The sequence below is a fragment of the Gymnoscopelus braueri genome (assembly GCF_963280865.1).
Source record: "Gymnoscopelus braueri genome assembly, chromosome: 23".
Classification (NCBI taxonomy): domain Eukaryota; kingdom Metazoa; phylum Chordata; class Actinopteri; order Myctophiformes; family Myctophidae; genus Gymnoscopelus; species Gymnoscopelus braueri.
This window is the reverse complement of record NC_137625.1, coordinates 31646913-31665967: the sequence shown is the minus strand read 5'-3', so window position 1 is coordinate 31665967 and position 19055 is coordinate 31646913. Positions and strand designations below refer to the sequence as shown.

At 41.5% G+C, this 19055-nt stretch overlaps 1 long non-coding RNA gene across 1 annotated transcript; it reads left to right on the top strand.

Moving 5' to 3' along the window:
- The first annotated feature begins 2780 nt into the window (after positions 1-2780).
- LOC308079872 lies at positions 2781-3498 on the top strand. The gene is made up of 3 exons (XR_013932644.1): positions 2781-2824; positions 3006-3097; positions 3308-3498. It is a non-coding gene; the product is annotated as an uncharacterized lncRNA (long non-coding RNA).
- Positions 3499-19055: the final 15557 nt, after the last annotated feature.

Genomic DNA, 19055 nt, shown 5'->3' with positions numbered 1-19055 from the left:
TGCCTACACGTTCAAATTCCAAATATGAATTGCTTACCCCATGGCCAGGGATGTTAAAATTATGTTCGGGCCCTCCAAAGTACTTGTCTCGTCCGTATTGTTCAATAAAAATACTTTAATCCGATCGGTGGCCATTGTCTCATAATGTATATGAGTGCAATACACCTCTCAACCAATGGGGTCACGTATTTGAAAGCACATAGAGAAAATACGGAAGAAATGTCCACCAATCCGATTCAAATGTTTTTTATTGAACAATACAGAAGATACTGGTATTAATGAGTAAACGTCCATAAATGTAACATCCGTGGCCATGAGGTCAGCACTTTATTTATTTGAAATATGAACGTTTATGTGATTTACGGTCTAAAAAGGGAGACATTGCAAACAACAGGTTGAAGTTCATCCATGACTGTCATGATATGACATTGATGTTTCAGGGCTAAACTCGTTCATGATTAGGCTACCCCGTTCTCAAATAGATTAGCCAAAATAAATAAAATACTGCGGCACTTGGGTATGCACGTTTTATTACTTGATGCTTTGATAAGGGCAGTCAATCCACATAATCAAAGCTGTAACGTTATGCGTTATGATCATATCAATCAATGACATTAGATATTAAAGAAAGGAGCCCCACAGTCCGTGTATTATGGCCGGTCCAGTAAAGCAGCTGTAGGCCTATGTAATAAAAATGTTTTAAAATGTCCAAATTTCATACAAATCTTTTGAAATAACCAGATCTACAAGCTAACACAAGCGACGCTTTGTGACATTGTAGATTGGATTGATGCCAATGAAAGTTATTAGCAGAACCTTTTTTTTCTTCGAATTTTTATTCTTTTATTTTGTTGACTTCAGAGCCATGTTTTTCGAATGCAAAAATTAAGCTGTAATAGAGTTAATTTTGAAGTTATTAAATGATATTTATTTCCATTAAAAAAAAAAAGACAAATGTCTGAGATGTGTTTTGGCTCCAAACAAATTACCGAAAATTGTATCAAAGTCCGGCTTTAATGGACATTTTAACATAAATGGAGATCTTCATTCTTCTGTGCCCTCTTCATCAGTGTCATCATTTGTTGGGATTTCAGGTCGAATAACTGTCTCCCATGTTATTTTCGCCGATCCACCTTGCTGCATCTTGTCAGTGTTTAGATGAATAAGATAATTATTAATCAACATGTATATTAAATGTGTGTGTGTGTGTGTGTGTGTGTGTGTGTGTGTGTGTGTGTGTGTGTGTGTGTGTGTGTGTGTGTGTGTGTGTCACTGACCTGTCAAGCTGCGGGGGGCAGACAGACAGACCCAGGCCGTTAGAGCACACTCACTCACACCAAAAATAGCCGATCTACAAGCTCACTCGCAGCGAGGCGTTGTGAGCTTGTAGGCTATTTTTGGCAAAGAGCTTGACAGATATAGACAGACAGACCCAGGCCGTTGGAGCACACTCACTTTGATTTCGTTTTGATATAATTTCAACGAGGCATCATTTGAGAAGGCTTTCTGTCCGTCAGACATTCACTGTTTGTCATTATAATAATAATATGAATAATAATAACCATCTTATTTACTATATGCGCGGAGTGTGAGCTTGGAGATCAGCTATTTTTGGCAAAGAGTTATCGGTGTAGAGGGGGGGGGGGGGGGGGGGAGAGCAGACCACGTGCGTAATTACGCACGGAAAACTCCGGCTTGATATCGTTTTACATTATAATAAATTATTACAAAAAATATAATCATTTCATGACTGATAGACCGGAAAATATAAACTTGACAGATCATATAAACATTAAAATTATAAGAATTCAAGTAAAATTGAGAAAGATCTGGCCGAATGAAATCTCAACTGCTCCTCTGCCTCAATGCGCAAAATATGCCACGGTCATGGCGGAGGAGTGGCTGTCAGTGGCGGACCGCCACTGAGAGTGGCGGGTCGGGGCGGAAAGTGGCGGTCAGTGGCGGAAAGTGGCTGTCAGTGGCGGTCAGTGACGGTTCGTGGCGGCAGGCTTGGCGTTCGTGGCGGGAGGCGGCGCTCGTGGCGGGAGGCGGCGCTCGTGGCGGGAGGCGGCGCTTGTGGCGGCGGTCAGTGGCGGTCGTGGCTGTCAGTGGCGCTCAGTGACGGGTTGTGGCGGGTCCGTGGCGGTCAGTGGCTGTCAGTGGCAGTCGTTCCGCCGTGACGGTGGCGTCTCCGCCGCGGCGGGTGCTACGGAGAACTGACGGTCTGTGGCGGAGAGGCAGAGGCTCGGCGCTCGTGGCTGAGGCTCGGCGCTCGTGCCAGACGCGCGGCGGTCGTGCCAGATGCGCGGCGGCCGCCAACGCCGTTTTGGGATCTCGCTGTCTCTCGGGAGATTTCCATTGTTTTCCCCACTGTTGACGAGGAAGTTTTAAAAGGTACTACACACCCACACTCTTCTTCTTCATTTAACTATTTTTGTGCACTCCTGTTTCAGTTGAAGTTTTCTGAGTTTTAATTGCTGTTATATATTTTACAGTTGTTGGCATCCAGGGGTACATGTGTGAGGACCTTTCGGAGTTTTAACAGGTAATCTCCAGCACACACTCTCTTCTTCTTTTTTCTTTCTTTCTTCTTTTTGTTTAAGGCTCGCAAATTCAGCAAGAAATTATGTACTTTTACTTTGATAATTTAAGTATACTGCTACTTGCATGTGTTTTGGGGCGAGCGTTTTGGTATGCCTTTGGTGCTTTGCCAAAAGCATTGATTTCATCAAATTAACCTTTTATAATCATGCTGTTTACAGGAGGCTGTGAGGCATCTACACAACTCGGAGAAGAATAACCACAAATACAATCCAAAAGAAGCGTAAGTAACTAAATTCAACTATATCACAATCATGCTTTAGTAAGAGGGGAGACCTTGCCCCACCGATTCGATTTATAGTGGGGGGAGGTAGGCCTGTGGATTGGGTTCCTGTCCTGGTGAAATGTTTTAACTGATAAAGAAAAAAATTATAAAAACTAACACGGTTCTTCTCTTCCAACAGGGTAAATTCTCCACATAATATTGATGTTGCGGCTCATCTTTTAGGAGAACTAAGCATTAGTTTCTGTAATGTTGATCCTGTTTTTATAAAAGGTAAGCGCACATGCATAATACACTCACAGTATTCACATAAGCTATTTGCATCTTAATAGAGTGGGCTAGACCTGCAGAAGCCAGCAAACCTGTATTTCTTATGGTAGCCTACTTACAGGTCTTTTTGTATTCAAAAACCCCTGTGTTATAATTGAAAGCACACATTCATGGTTCTGGTGACTAATGCATGCTTGTATTTTCCTATTTTAGCATCCTGCCGGACTTATTTTGAGTCATTTCAAAAGAAAGAGCGGCTGAATAAACCAGAAAATGCACAGGAGAAAGCAAAGGTACAGAAGTCTATGAGGACACGACAGAGAAAATTACGGGTAAGTGAGGAGAGCAGTTTTGGTAGGCCTCACTCACACAGTTAAAACAATTTCTTAGTTTTGTGGTTTAATTGTAATTCTATTTTTACGGGGCCAGAGCTCAGCTCTGGACCTGTTTTAATGTTCCCCTCTTTTTTCTTCTCCCACTTTTGGCAGTTCTGGCTGAACCGTGCATACGCTTTTTACGAAACTTGGCCATATGGTAGATGGTCATGAAAAACTATCAAGAAATAATTCTCACAATCTTTCGTCAAAAGGTGGCGCTATAGCAAAATGCCAACTTTGAACAGGTACAACTCATGCCCTGTTTGACCTACAGCCATGAAACTTCAATATACATATGCGTCTACTCATGATCAACAACTTTCACACTCTGACTTTTGACCTCTGACCTTTAGATCTCCCACCATTTTGAATTATATGAAAAACAGTTAAAACCTATCTCCTCCTGGTATTTATGAGTAATCTGCACGAAACGTTTTAGACATGAACTTTGGACCTATGCCGACAAACATGTGCAAAAGATTTTTCATAAGTGAAAAAATTAAGCTTTAATGAGCCAATGAATATTGCAGTTTTATGACAATTATTCATCTGCCCCTAACACATACATGCAGACTCACATTTCTTTGAAACTTTGCGGTAATGTTGAGGGTCATTCCAAATATCACTGAAACCAATCTTACTCCAATTGGTCAAAGGGGGGCGCTATAGCGATTTTTTGAAAATGCAAACTTTAAACAGGCAAAAGTCATGCCTCGTTTGGCCGACAGCCATTAAACCTGCTTACACATGTGCCTTGACTCATGAGGAACACATGTATCACGTTGACCAGTAAGCTCCGCCCTTAGATTGTCCTTAATTTTGAGCAGTTTGAAAAACACTTAAACCCAGGATTTTCCAGCTATTTGCGTGAAACTGTATCATCTGTGTGATCTCTTTTTTCACAGTTTCTGTCTGTTGGTCCAATGCCTTCTCCCTTAAACGAATGCCTCACAACACCAAGGTTGCCAGTTCAAGCCTCACTTGATGTAGGCTTCATTAAAGTTGCATTGCACACAACATGACTGTATCAGTGAATACATGTGCAATTGTTAAACATAACATGAAATGCTTAACAATATCTGTTTGTCAATTTTCTGACATAATTATGTTCTTGTAGAAAGTGAGCAACAGTCCACCTGGCCTATTCCCATGGATTGGATCTACCCACCTCACCTGCTGTCATTGCCTCTCAATCCATAATCACACCTGCCCTCACTCACTCCTCATTAGTCTCTCTCTCTCTCTCTCTCTCTCTCTCTCTCTCTCTCTCTCTCTCTCTCTCTCTCTCTCTCTCTCTCTCTCACATATTCACCAGGTCAGGTTTATTGGTAAATGGTATGTGAACCAGTGATCTAGAGTAGTTCGGGACACAGAGGCCTGGTTCATAATGGACGGAAATACTTATAAATATCAACAGACACTACCAGGGAGGCCATATATCTAGCTCAATGAGAAGAGAGGTAACCTCGGAGTCCGTAAATCGCTGGTTCGATCTCTGTCCACGACAATGTATCGAGGTGATCATGATTTGGCATTCTTGGGTTTACACATAGTGTTTCTTGAGGATAGGCTTAGGCGTTGTTTTACTGAGGTTAGGGTTAGTGAGGGTTTAAAATGCTCATTTGTTAATTGCATGCTTCTTTCTCTCAAGTTCATTCTTCTATGTTTCTATGGCTTATTGTGCATATTACTTATCATTGCTTCTTTCTGTTTTCTTTCTGCATTCCCTGGCCCCGCTTATTACGGGGCCAGAGCTCAGCTCTGGACCTGTCTTCATGTTCCCCTCTTTTTTCTTCTGCCACTTTTCGCAGTTCTGGCTGAACCGTGCATACGCTTTTTACGAAACTTGGCCATATGGTAGATGGTCATGAAAAACTATCAAGAAATAATTCTCACAATCTTTCGTCAAAAGGTGGCGCTATAGCAAAATGCCAACTTTGAACAGGTACAACTCATGCCCTGTTTGACCTACAGCCATGGAACTTGGATACACATATGCGTCTCTTCATGCTGAACAACTTTCACCCTCTGACTTTTGACCTCTGACCTTTAGATCTCCCACCATTTTGAATTATATGAAAAACAGTTAAAACCTATCTCCTCCTGGGATTTTTGAGTAATCTGCACGAAACGTTTTACACATGAACTTTGGACCTATGCCGAAAAACAAGGAAAAAAAGATTTTCCATAAGTGAAAAAATTAAGCTTTAATGAGCCAATGAATATTGCAGTTTTATGACAATTATTCATCTGCCCCTAACACATACATGCAGACTCACATTTCTTTGAAACTTTGCGGTAATGTTGAGGGTCATTCCAAATATCACTGAAACCAATATTACTCCAATTGGTCAAAGGGGGGGCGCTATAGCGATTTTTTGAAAATGCAAACTTTAAACAGGCAAAAGTCATGCCTCGTTTGGCCGACAGCCATTAAACCTGCTTACACATGTGCCTTGACTCATGAGGAACACATGTATCACGTTGACCAGTAAGCTCCGCCCTTAGATTGTCCGCAATTTGGAGCAGTTTGAAAAACACTTAAACCCAGGATTTTTCAGCTATTTGCGTGAAACTGTATCATCTGTGTGATCTCCTTTTTCACAGGTTCTTGTCTGTTGGTCCAATGGCTTCTCCCTTAAACGTGTGCCTCACAACTTGAAGGTTGCCAGTTCAAGCCTCAATTGATGCGGACTTCATTTGAGTTGCATTGCACACAACATGATTGTGTCAATTAATACATGTACAATTGTTGAACATAACCTGAAATACTTATTTGAGAGGGTATGTTTTTGCAATGTATGACATACTTCATTCTGAAAATAGCCGATCTACAATCTCAAAACTTTTCAGATAGCAACGTGTTTCTGGGCTTGTAGATCGACTGCTTTCACTGGTTCACTTTTATCTTCAACAGACATCCTCAGCCTGGACAAAGCTATAGCACTATAGGTAATGTTGCAGCCCGTCAATCCGAAGGTTGAGGGTTCGATTCCTGTTAATGGCAATAGGTTGACACGTCCAATCAATCCATTCTGCTTCCATCCTTCTCTCTCTTCAATCTATTGTTTCCATGTCTCTCTCTCTTCAATCTATTCCGTTTCCATGTCTCTCTCTCCGCCCTTAGATTGTCCGCAATTTTGAGCAGTTTGAAAAACACTTAAACCCAGGATTTTTCAGTTATTTGCGTGAAATGGTATCATCTGTCTGACCTCCGTTTTCACTGGATCAGGTCTGTTGGTCCAATGCCTTCCCGCTTAAGTGAATGTTTCACAACATCAAGGTTGCCGGTTCAAGCCTCACTTGGTGGAGACTTCATTTAAAGTGCATTGCAAACAACAAGACTGTATTAATGAATACATATGCAATTGATAAAGATAACATGAAATGCTTATCTGAGAAGGTCTGTTTTTGCAATGTATGACATACTTAATTCTGAAAATGGCCGATCTACAATCTCAAAACTTTTCAGATAGCAACGTGTTTCTGAGCTTGTAGATCGGCTGCTTTCACTGGTTCAGTTTTATCTTCAACAGACAACCTCAGCCTGGTCAAAGCTATAGCACTATAGGTAGTGTTGCAGCCTGTCAATCCAAAGGTTGAGGGTTCGATTCCTGTTAATGGCAATAGGTTGACACGTCCAATCAATCCATTCTGCTTCCATCTTTCTCTCTCTTCAATCTATTGTTTCCATGTCTCTCTCTCTTCAATCTATTACGTTTCCATGTCTCTCTCTCCGCCCTTAGATTGTCCGCAATTTTGAGCAGTTTGAAAAACACTTAAACCCAGGATTTTTCAGTTATTTGCGTGAAATGGTATCATCTGTCTGACCTCCGTTTCACTGGATCAGGTCTGTTGGTCCAATGGCTTCCCGCTTAAGTGAATGTTTCATAACATCAAGGTTGCCGGTTCAAGCCTCACTTGGTGGAGACTTCATTTAAAGTGCATTGCAAACAACAAGACTGTATTAATGAATACATACGCAATTGATAAAGAAAACATTAAATGCTTATCTGAGAAGGTATGTTTTTGCAATGTATGACATACTTCATTCTGAAAATAGCCGATCTACAATCTCAAAACTTTTCAGATAGCAACGTGTTTCTGAGCTTGTAGATCGGCTGCTTTCACTGGTTCAGTTTTATCTTCAACAGACAACCTCAGCCTGGTCAAAGCTATAGCACTATTAGTCCAGTTCTATATGTAATTTCGTTCAAATTTTCGGGGGATTAGGAAAACTATACATTTTTGGAAACTATAGAGTATAACAAATCAGAAAATCCATGATTCCATTTGCGCAGAAGCCAATATGGTGGCCATCTTGGATTTTGCAAAATGGCGACCTTTGAATATATTTTTCAATATCTCGACTTCTAGATTACGTAGGATCTGGATTCTAATGGCTAAATCTACATTTTTAGGGTCAGGAAATATTTTTACAAATGATCAATGGCACAGATTTGGGTCATAATCCTTGATTTTAGGGGGGAAAAATGAAAAATGTAATATTTGTTTTTCCACTATTTTGACTTCTAGATTACATAGGATCATGATTCAAGTGGTTAAATCTACATTTTTCAGGAAATCCAATGGTGCTAATTAAAATCAGTGATCAATAGCACATATTTACATAACAATCTAGAATTGTAATATATGATTATCTGAGGAGACAGAGACAGATGATTTCTCTCATTGACACAAGGTTGCGTCATTTATTTACACAAACACAAACTAGACCAGTCTATCCATCATCCTCACTATCGTCATTGCTGTCACTAGCCAATGTATCTTGACAGTCTTCATCATTTTGGCAGTCAGCAGTACACTGACATCTGACATCTGGGATTTTGGAAGTGGCACCAATATGGAAAATTCTGGGTGCAAACCGAGCTAAAGCTTTGCCGGCATTTCATGCCTTTACAGGAGCAGACAACACTGGGAGATTTTCTAGGATAGGCAAACCTACCTGGTGGAACAGCTACCTCAAAGCTGGTGATGATGTCCTCGAGGCTCTGAAGATGCTTTCTCAAACCAGTGACGTGACAGAGGATCTGCTAACTACAGTAGCTAAGTTTGTATGCCCTGCATACTTACCAAAGGGGATCAAAATTGAAAACATCCCTGAGCTGAGATGGCATCTATTCTGCAAACACATGGCAGAAGGGGACAAGCTTCCACCCACCCTTGGTGCTCTCAAGCAGCACGTCCTAAGAGTCCATATCCAGGCCAGAGTGTGGAGTCAGGCACACATTGCTCAGCAGGAGTTCCTTGACCCACTCAACAATGGCTACTACAAGGACGAGGATGGCCAGCTGAAACCAGTTACAACTGAGTCCCTCCCTGGCCTCCCAGCACCAGAGGCAATCATTGAGATGGTCAGATGTCCCTGTAAAGCAGACTGTTCTTCACTTAGATGTTTGTGCAGATCAGTGGGGCTACCCTGTACGGAGCTATGTCAGTGTAGTGCTGACTGCCAAAATGATGAAGACTGTCAAGATACATTGGCTAGTGACAGCAATGATGATGGTGAGGATGATGTATAGACTGGTCTAGTTTGTGTTTGTGTAAATAAATGACGCAACCTTATGTCAATGAGAGAAATCATCTGTCTCTGTCTCTTCAGATAATCATACATTACAATTCTAGATTGTTATGTAAATATGTGCTATTGATCACTGATTTTAATTAGCACCATTGGATTTCCTGAAAAGTGTAGATTTAACCACTTGAATCATGATCCTATGGAATCTAGAAATCAAAATAGTGGAAAAATGAATATTACATTTTTCATTTTTTCCCCCAAATCTGTGCCATTGATCATTTGCAACATCCAAGATGGCCACCATATTGGATTCTGCGCAAATGGAATCATGGATTTTCTGATTTGTTATACTCTGAAGTTTCCAAAAATGTATAGTTTTCCTAATCCCCCGAAAATTTGAACGAACCTTCTTTTTTGGACATATAGAACTGGACTATATAGGTAGTGTTGCAGCCTGTCAATCCGAAGGTTGAGGGTTCGATTCCTGTTAATGGCAATAGGTTGAGATGTCCAATCAATCCATTCTGCTTCCATCTCTCTCTCTCTTCAATCTATTATGTTTCCATGTCTCTCTCTCTCAATTAATGCATGTGCAACTGTTAAAGGTAACATGAAATGCTTCTTGGAGAGAGTATGTTTTTGCAATGTATGACAAACTTCATTGTGAAAATAGCCGATCTACAATCTCACAACTTTTCAGATAGCAACGTTTTGTGAGCTTGTAGATCGGCTACTTTCACTAGTTTTCGTTCCGAGGAGACACAAAAATGCCTTTATTGGTAAATGGTTTGTGAACCAGTGATCTAGAGTAGTTCGGGACACAGAGGCTTGGTTCATAATGGACGGAAATACTTATAAATATCAACAGACACTACCAGTAATTGTGTCAATTAATACATATGCAATTGATAAAGATAACCTGAAATGCTTATTTGAGAGGGTATGAAGTATGTATGACATACTTCATTCTGAAAATAGCCGATCTACAATCTCAAAACCTTTCAGATAGCAACGTTCTTTCTGAGCTTGTAGATCGGCTGCTTTCACTGGTTCACTTTTATCTTCAACAGACAACCTCAGCCTGGACAAAGCTACAGCACTATAGGTAGTGTTGCAGCCTGTCAATTCGAAGGTTGATGGTTCGATTCCTGTTAATGGCAATAGGTTGAGATGTCCAATCAATCCATTCCGCTTCCATCTCTCTCTCTCTTCAATCTATTATGTCTCTCTCTCTCTCTCTCTCTTCAATCTATTCCGTTTCCATGGCTCTCTCGCTCTCTCTCTTCAATCTATTCCGTTTCCATGTCTCTCTCTCTCTCTTTCTCTTCAATCTATTCCGTTTCTCTCTCTCTCTCTCTCTCTCTCTCTCTCTCTCTCTCTCTCTGCTCTCTCTCTCTCTCTCTCTCTCTCTCTCTCTCTCTCTCTCTCTCTCTCTCTCTCTCTCTCTCTCTCTCTCTCTCTCTGCCTCTCTCTCTCTCATCATCATGTAGATCGGCTACTTTCACTGGTTTCTGTTCCGAGGAGACATACAATTTCTCTATCGGTAGATGGTTAGGGAACCAGTGATCTAGAGTAGTTAGCGAAACAAAGGCCTGGTCCGTCAGGGACGGAAAGACTTATATATATCAACAGACACTACCAGGACTATCATATCTCTAGCTCAATGAGAAGAAAGGCAGCCTATGAGTCCGGAGGTCACCGGTTCGATCCCTGTCCCCGACGATGTGTTGAGGGGATCATGATGATCTGTCTCTCTCTCGCTTTAATCTATTCAGTTTCCATCTCTCTCTCTCTCTCCAGTTTCCATGTCTCTCTCTCTAGTTTCCATGTCTGTCTGTCTCTCTCTCTCTCCATCTCCAGTTTCCTTCTCTCTCTCTCTCTTCAGTCTCCATGTCTCTCTTTCACTGGCCCCGTGTTATTGCTGCTTGCAGCTATATTTTTTGTTTGTTTTTTTACAGTTGTTTGAGGGCAGGAGATCCGTGTTGCGGCCTGCTGAGGAAATTCTCTAGAACAGTACTGCAACCAAAGAGCTCATGTCTGATGAGGAAGATGGCTTCGAAGATGGTTTGCCAGTGTGGTTTATCAGACCTCCACCAGAAGTTCAGCGCTTTCAAAGCTGTGCAAGGAGCTCCAGGAAAGAAGACCCCCAGGACCTTGTTCCAGACCCCGCGTTCTCCAGAACACAATGCTTGTGGTTGACGAGTTCGAGGACCATAACGGGTCTTTTACACTCCTCCAGCTGTAAGGACACAGCAAGGACACCCAAGATATATTTTGGGAACTCCAGCGGTGTAGTGTCAGACATTTAATTGGATGCCTTGCTGCCTTTTTGTATATATTTTTGGGTGCATCAGCACCTTTTTATTAGATTTGATTTGATTTTTTTTTTTACACAAGTATAAGTGACTTTTTTCCCCTCATGGCACTACTTGCTGACTATATACCAGTGTCAGTCTACTTTATGTGGATTATGCGGTCGACACACAATGACATTTTGCACCTTAATCCCATGTATAACGCACTTGACTGTTGTCTTTTATTGTTTTTTTCCCCTAAGCACCTTAACTAACATCCATAAGTATATCATGCACAGTATAAATTGCTGCTATCTTCACGCACACATCTTATCTCCGGTACTAGTGTAAATATGTAGACACGAATTTCACCCAATTGTAACCCAATTTAACCCAAGATTAGACTCAAATCTTTGCTTCTGGGGGTCCCTGGAACAAAATCCAGGGATTCTTTGAAACATTTGATTTTATCTGTGTGCTCCTGTTCCATTGTTTTGTATAAATAATGTTTTTCTTTTTTTGGATCAATAAACATAATTACATGAGTTCTGCCTATTTGTTTTTCTATATTGTGTGTGTATGTGTGTATATATATATATATATATATATATATATATATATATATATATATATATATATATATATATATATATATATATATATAAATTAAATTAGTGTAGGTGGGGGTGGGGAACTATGAACCACCCCTCCCAATGGGGGGGGGGAATAAACTAGGGGGGGTATGCCAGAATTAGCATGCAGAATTGTGGGGTGGGTGGGTGGAGTTATAAGCCACAACTTCCAATCAAATGTGGTTTTCTGCACATGCTCAGAAGTGGTTGGGGTGGGAGTGGTGGGAGGGGTGGGGTGTGTGAGGTCCTTGCTGGCAGACACCACAGGGGGTAAATGCAAATGAATGTCTCAGAAATGGTACATTTACCTGGATATGTGGGAGGTATGTGGGAGGTGGTACATTAATGAATGAGGGCAACTTACACACACATACTCCCGTAAGTATCAGGGGTATGCCTGATGAATACCCTCCCAAAATCATTGCTTTTCACCCAGTGTTTGCCACTCAAATTATGATAAAATATCTCATTTAGTTTACAATATTGTATTAACAATTGCAAATATTAAAAGGTTCTGAATAACAAACTTTATTCAAAAGGAGTTGGTACAACATATGTTCAGGAGGAAGACTACGCCTTCAAACAATCGTTATTAACACATTTAGTGCCAGAGGTTTTTTAAAACAGGGTACATCTAGTGCCAGCGCTTCTTGATGCTGTAGACGCCACGGCGAGGACGCGGATGTTAACAATGGGTGCGTGCGTGATGGTCGAGGTTCCCGACTATCGACTGGAACAATAATATTTATAACACGATCCGATCATAGCTCCACCCTTGCCATTCACAGTGGCACCGATGCCATGGTAACTGTTAGCTCTCCACCTGAACTCCACCCCTTCTACCAATAAGAGTGTTTAACCCTTGCATTGTGTTAGAAAACTGCATCCACTTGTGGTGTTAGCGGGTCAAATTTGACCCGTGATTTAAATCAGCCCAAAATACTCAAAAAATTATTATTTTCATTACGGGGCCAGAGCTCAGCTCTGGACCTGTTTTAATATTGCCTGTATTCTGTTTCTGCCAATTTTCGCAGTTCTGGCTGAACCGTGCATACGCTTTTTACGAAACTTGGCCATATGGTAGATGGTCATGAAAAACTATCAAGAAATAATTCTCACAATCTTTCGTCAAAAGGTGGCGCTATAGCAAAATGCCAACTTTGAACAGGTACAACTCATGCCCTGTTTGACCTACAGCCATGAAACTTGGATACACATATGCGTCTCTTCATGCTGAACAACTTTCACCCTCTGACTTTTGACCTCTGACCTTTAGATCTCCCACCATTTTGAATTATATGAAAAACGGTTAAAACCTATCTCCTCCTGGGATTTTTTTGAGTAATCTGCACGAAACGTTTTACACATGAACTTTGGACCTATGCCGACAAACAAGCAGCAAAGATTTTCCATAAGTGAAAAAATGAAGCTTTAATGAGCCAATGAATATTGCAGTTTTATGACAATTATTCATCTGCCCCTAACACATACATGCAGACTCACATTTCTTTGAAACTTTGCGTTAATGTTGAGGGTCATTCCAAATATCACTGAAACCAATCTTACTCCAATTGGTCAAAGGGGGGCGCTATAGCAATTTTTTTTTAATGCAAACTTTAAACAGGCAAAAGTCATGCCTCGTTTGGCCGACAGCCATTAAACCTGCTTACACATGTGCCTTGACTCATGAGGAACACATGTATCACGTTGACCAGTAAGCTCCGCCCTTAGATTGTCCGCAATTTTGAGCAGTTTGAAAAACACTTAAACCCAGGATTTTTCAGCTATTTGCGTGAAACTGTATCATCTGTGTGATCTCCTTTTTCACAGGTTTTTGTCTGTTGGTCCAATGGCTTCTCCCTTAAGTGAGTGCCTCACGACCGCAAGGTTGCAGGTTCAAGCCTCACTTGATGCAGACTCATTTAAGTTGAATTGCAAAAAACATGACTGTATCAATGAATACATGTGCAAACGGTAAAGATAACATGAAATGCTTATTTGAGAGTATGTTTTTTCAATGTATGACATACTTCATTGTGAAAATAGCCGATCTACAATCTCACACCTTTTCAGATAGCAACGTTTTGTGAGCTTGTAGATCGGCTGCTTTCACTGGTTTCGGTTTCGAGGAGACATACAATTTCTCTATTGGTAAATGGTTTGTGAACGAGTGATCTTAGTGTTAGTGTTAGTGTGAATTCTTTTTTCACTGGTTCTGGTCTGTTGGTCCAATGGCGTCTCGCTTCAGCATCAGCCTCTGGATCCAAGGTCACCAGTTCAAGCCTCAACTCTTGCTGGCTACTTCTGGAACAATTGTATTGCACAAAACATGACTGTATCAATTAATGCATGCGCAACTGTTAAAGGTAACATGAAATGCTTCTTGGAGAGAGTATTTTTTGCAATATATGTCAAAATTGTGAAAATAGCCGATCTACAATCTCACAACTTTTCAGATAGCAACATGTTTCTGAGCTTGTAGATCGGCTGCTGTGTTATCTCTTTTTTCACAGGTCTCGTCTGTTGGTCCAATGGCTTCTCCCTTAAGTGAGTGCCTCATGACTGCAAGGTTGCCGGTTCAAGCCTCACTTGATGCAGACTCAATTAAGTTGAATTGCAAAAAACATGAATGTATCAATTAATACATGTGCAAACGGTAAAGATAACATGAAATGCTTATTTGAGAGGGTATGTTTTTGCAATGTATGACATACTTCATTCTGAAAATAGCCGATCTACAATCTCAAAACTTTTCAGATAGCAACGTGTTTCTGAGCTTGTAGATCGGCTGCTTTCACTGGTTCACTTTTATCTTCAACAGACAACCTCAGCCTGGACAAAGCTATAGCACTATAGGTAGTGTTGCAGCCTGTCAATCCGAAGGTTGAGGGTTTGATTCCTGTTAATGGCAATAGGTTGAGACGTCCAATCAATCCATTCTGCTTCCATCTCTCTCTCTCTTCAATCTATTCCGTTTCCATGTCTCTCTCTCCGCCCTTAGATTGTCCGCAATTTTAAGCAGTTTGAAAAACACTTAAACCCAGGATTTTTCAGCTATTTGCGTGAAACTGTATCATCTGTCTGATCTCTTTTTTCACAGATTTTATCTTTTGGTCCAATGGCTTCTCCCTTAAGTGAGTGCCACACGACCGCAAGGTTGCCGGTTCAAGCCTCACTTGATGCAGACTCATTTAAGTTGAATTGCAAAAAACATGACTGTATCAATGAATACATGTGCAAACGGTAAAGATAACATGAAATGCTTATTTGAGAGTATGTTTTTTCAATGTATGACGTACTTCATTGTGAAAATAGCCGATCTACAATCTCACAACTTTTCAGATAGCAACGTGTTTCTGAGCTTGTCTCTGTCTGTCTCTCACTCTGTGTCTCTGTCTGTCTCTCACTCTGTGTCTCTGTGTCTCTGTCAGTCTCTCACTCTGTGTCTCTGTATGTCTCTCACTCTGTGTCTCTGTCTGTCTCTCACTCTGTGTCTCTGTCTGTCTCTCACACTGTGTCTATGTGTCTCTGTCTGTCTCTCACTCTGTGTATGTCTCTCACTCTGTGTCTCTGTCTGTCTCTCACACTGTGTCTATGTGTCTCTGTCTGTCTGTCTCTCACACTGTGTCTATGTGTCTCTGTCTGTCTGTCTCTCACTCTGTGTCTCTGTCTGTCTGTCTGTCTGTCTCTCACTCTGTGTCTCTGTCTGTCTGTCTGTCTGTCTCTCACTCTGTGTCTCTGTCTGTCTGTTTGTCTCTGTCTCTCACTCTGTGTCTCTGTCTGTCTGTCTGTCTGTCTCTGTCTCTCACTCTGTGTCTCTGTCTGTCTGTCTCTGTCTCTGTCTCTGTCTCTGTCTCTCACTCTGTCTCTCACTCTGTGTCTGTGTCTGTGTCTGTGTCTGTGTCTGTGTCTCTGCCTGCCTGCCTGCCTGCCCGCCCGCCCGCCCGCCCGCCCTTTTTTTTTTTCTCTCAAGTTGAGTGTTCTATGCTTCTATGGCTTATTCTGCAAATTACTTATAGTTTCTTTTTTCTTTTTTCTCTCTGCAAAACCTGGCCCCGTGTTATCGCTGCTTGCAGCTATATTTATAATTGTTTTCCCATCTCATAGCTGACTTGTAATGCATTCATATCCATGTAAACACTTTTTAAAATATTATGTTGGGTTATGGCTAGGGTTTCATCTTTCAATATATCTCGTTTTCTATTATAAAAATTTTAAAATTCACTCATTAAATTTCCTATAATGAAGGCAATGGATAATGATGTTATCTAGCTATACTAGAATAATTAAGAATAATAATTAGAACACACTTCCCAAAAAAATGTATTAAAAAAATACTTGTTTTCGTTTTTTAACTTAAAAAAATGTCAATATTATTAAAAATAGTGACACTAGTGGTGTTAGGGTCCGAAATGACCCGTATACCATAGAAGGTAAAAAGTCATTTATTTTTCATAAACTCAAACTTTATTTTACTCCTGATAGCAAATGCTAATTTATGACAAGTCTCTCTCACTCTCAAACATGTAAACATTGAATATTAAAAATTTGGGGGGAAATGAGCCACACTTGACACTTCTCTTCCGGGTCATTTCGGACCTTAACACCAACAAGTGTCACTTTTTTTATAGAGACCATCAGAATTAACTAAAAATGATGATACATAATTTTGTTGTGTTAAAATGGCTATTTCTGAGGATATCATGAAGCGTCGTTCGAATAAAGAAATGTAAAGGGTACTTTTTACCTATTTAAACTTGAAAACGGGTCAAAAATGACCCTAACACAATGGAAGGGTTAAACCTGCCAGGTCCGCCTGTGACTTGTGCATTGTACTTTGTTACGTAGCACAGTGCCAAACGCATATCGTAAAAGCCAAGTATTAGTAAACTTGCCTTACCTCTAATGGATTTTCACATTATACTCCAAGCCTCCGACGAGGAGGATTTCTCGTCCAGCGCTTCCGCCGCCATGGCCGAAAGACCGCTTTCCCGTAGGTTACATTCGCTAGGTGAGAAGCCTCGGTCAACAAATGTCTACCGAACACCGGTGGAATTCCACCACGGTCCGAGACCCACACACATGCATACATACATACACGGTTTATAAATTACTTTTCCTTATGTATAAAAAGTATATAGATATTAACTTAAATGGTTCAGAAATCATTTATGTTGAGCACATATCTGGCAGAGCAGTAGTAATATTTGCTGCTGCCTTAAGACATAGAATAAGGCAAGGTGGTGTTTTTGTTCCGCCTCTCCTGCCCACAGCCGGAGGTCCCGGAGCAGCCAGCGGTCCCGGTCGGGCCGCGCTTCACAGCTACCTCCAATTCCACCTCCCCATCGCCCGGGAGGGGAACCCGGTCGGCCAGCATGGATCGGGCCGTGCTCTCCCTGCTCCTCCTCCAACTCCTCTTCCTCCTCCACACCAACGCCGGCATCCCACCTCCCAACGCCAGGTCGATTCCCCTTCTCCTTCTGCCCGGTCGGGGCGTTCTCCAGGTAGACCATGCGATTCTCCGGCCACCGCCCAGCCACATAGAAATAGCATCAATCCTAAAACCATCCACTCACACCTTCCAACCCCGGACAGTAGATTGCGGAGGCATCTCAATTACCCTCTGCGATCTCTCATCCACTACCTCACCCTCACTCCTACCAAATTCACTCTAGCTTTTTCCATTTTCAGAAACGTAATTTTTTCACAATTCCCCACAAACGACAAGAATGTGGCACGGTAGGAAGGTCATGTTTGTTGGTTCCCGAATGATATGCAACAATTTCAACCAAATGTACATTGCACTTCAGCAGATGACAGCCCCTCATTGTACTGTTCTTAAACGTCACAGCTGGGCAGTGGAACATTATTATTAAGTCAACCCCTTTTTAGATGAATCCGCACCCACAACGTCATGCTCCTGCATGTCTGCACGTACTGCAGCGGAGCCCATGCCTGTACCACATGCCCCCCCAATCCAACCAAACCATCAAAAAGCTGACTGTCACATCATCTGGCCAATCAACATCAATGCGATGCAATGCGTTGGCTCACTGCAAACGTCAAGTTTGGGTATAAAAGAAGAGCTCCAGCACAATCTGACAATTTAGGGAATTAAAAGAGAAAATAAATAGAGCTGCTCTCCAGTTTTAATGAATTTGTCTTTCCTTTTTTAAATTAAATATACTTAAACTTACGGCAATTTGTTTGCAGTAAGTTAGCAGTAGTTAGCCAAGAAGCTTTCATTCCAACCAGATCCCTCATTCGTCCGTTTTTTCTTAGGGGCTCAACTATGGTTTTTCACCCGGTCTTATTACACTTCCCGATCAATCCCACTCATGTATAACCTCCTGTCTGCATTAGCAGAACCCGAAATTGTCACCACCCTGCTTACAAAGAAGTCAAGCAGGGTTTGATGATCGGTCCATTTGATTCCCCCCCTTTTTCCATTCACCGTATAAGTCCGATAGGAGTAGCCACCAGAAAGTAGGCTCTGGGAAGAAACGATTAATAATTCATCTCTCTTCCCCACACGGTTCATCCATCCCCAGTATCAATGTCTCATCCCCAGTTCCGCCTTCACCCTCCACTATTCAATCGTAGATCATGCTATTTCTCTGATCCGGCACGCTGGGCGTGGTGCCTGGCTGTCAAAGGCCGACATCACGTCAGCATTCAAAGTACTCCCACTCCACCCAGACTCATGGCACCTTTTCGGTGTGTACTGGCAGTCCAAAAACTACTTTGCCGTCAGATTAACCTTTGGATGCAAAAGCAGACCCAAATTATTCGACAATCTTTCAGAATGCCTTTGCATGGTGTCTCATTCAAATGATTCAGACCGCGAAGTACAAAGTGAGAAGGATAAGAGAGGATATCACAAAAAAAGAAAAAGGAAAAAAGGATACATCCAGCTCAACATGTAAATACAATTTTGAAGAGAGACATGATTGTAATGAGAGCAGTGACAAAAACAAAAGGCATATTCAGTGATCCAAATGCAGTAGGCAAGTTTATAACGGACAGAGTGGGAAAAATAAGGTCGATGAGGGTAGGAGTGTAATGGTGATAATAGAGTGCAGGACCAAACAGCAGATGAAGGAATGTTGACGATAA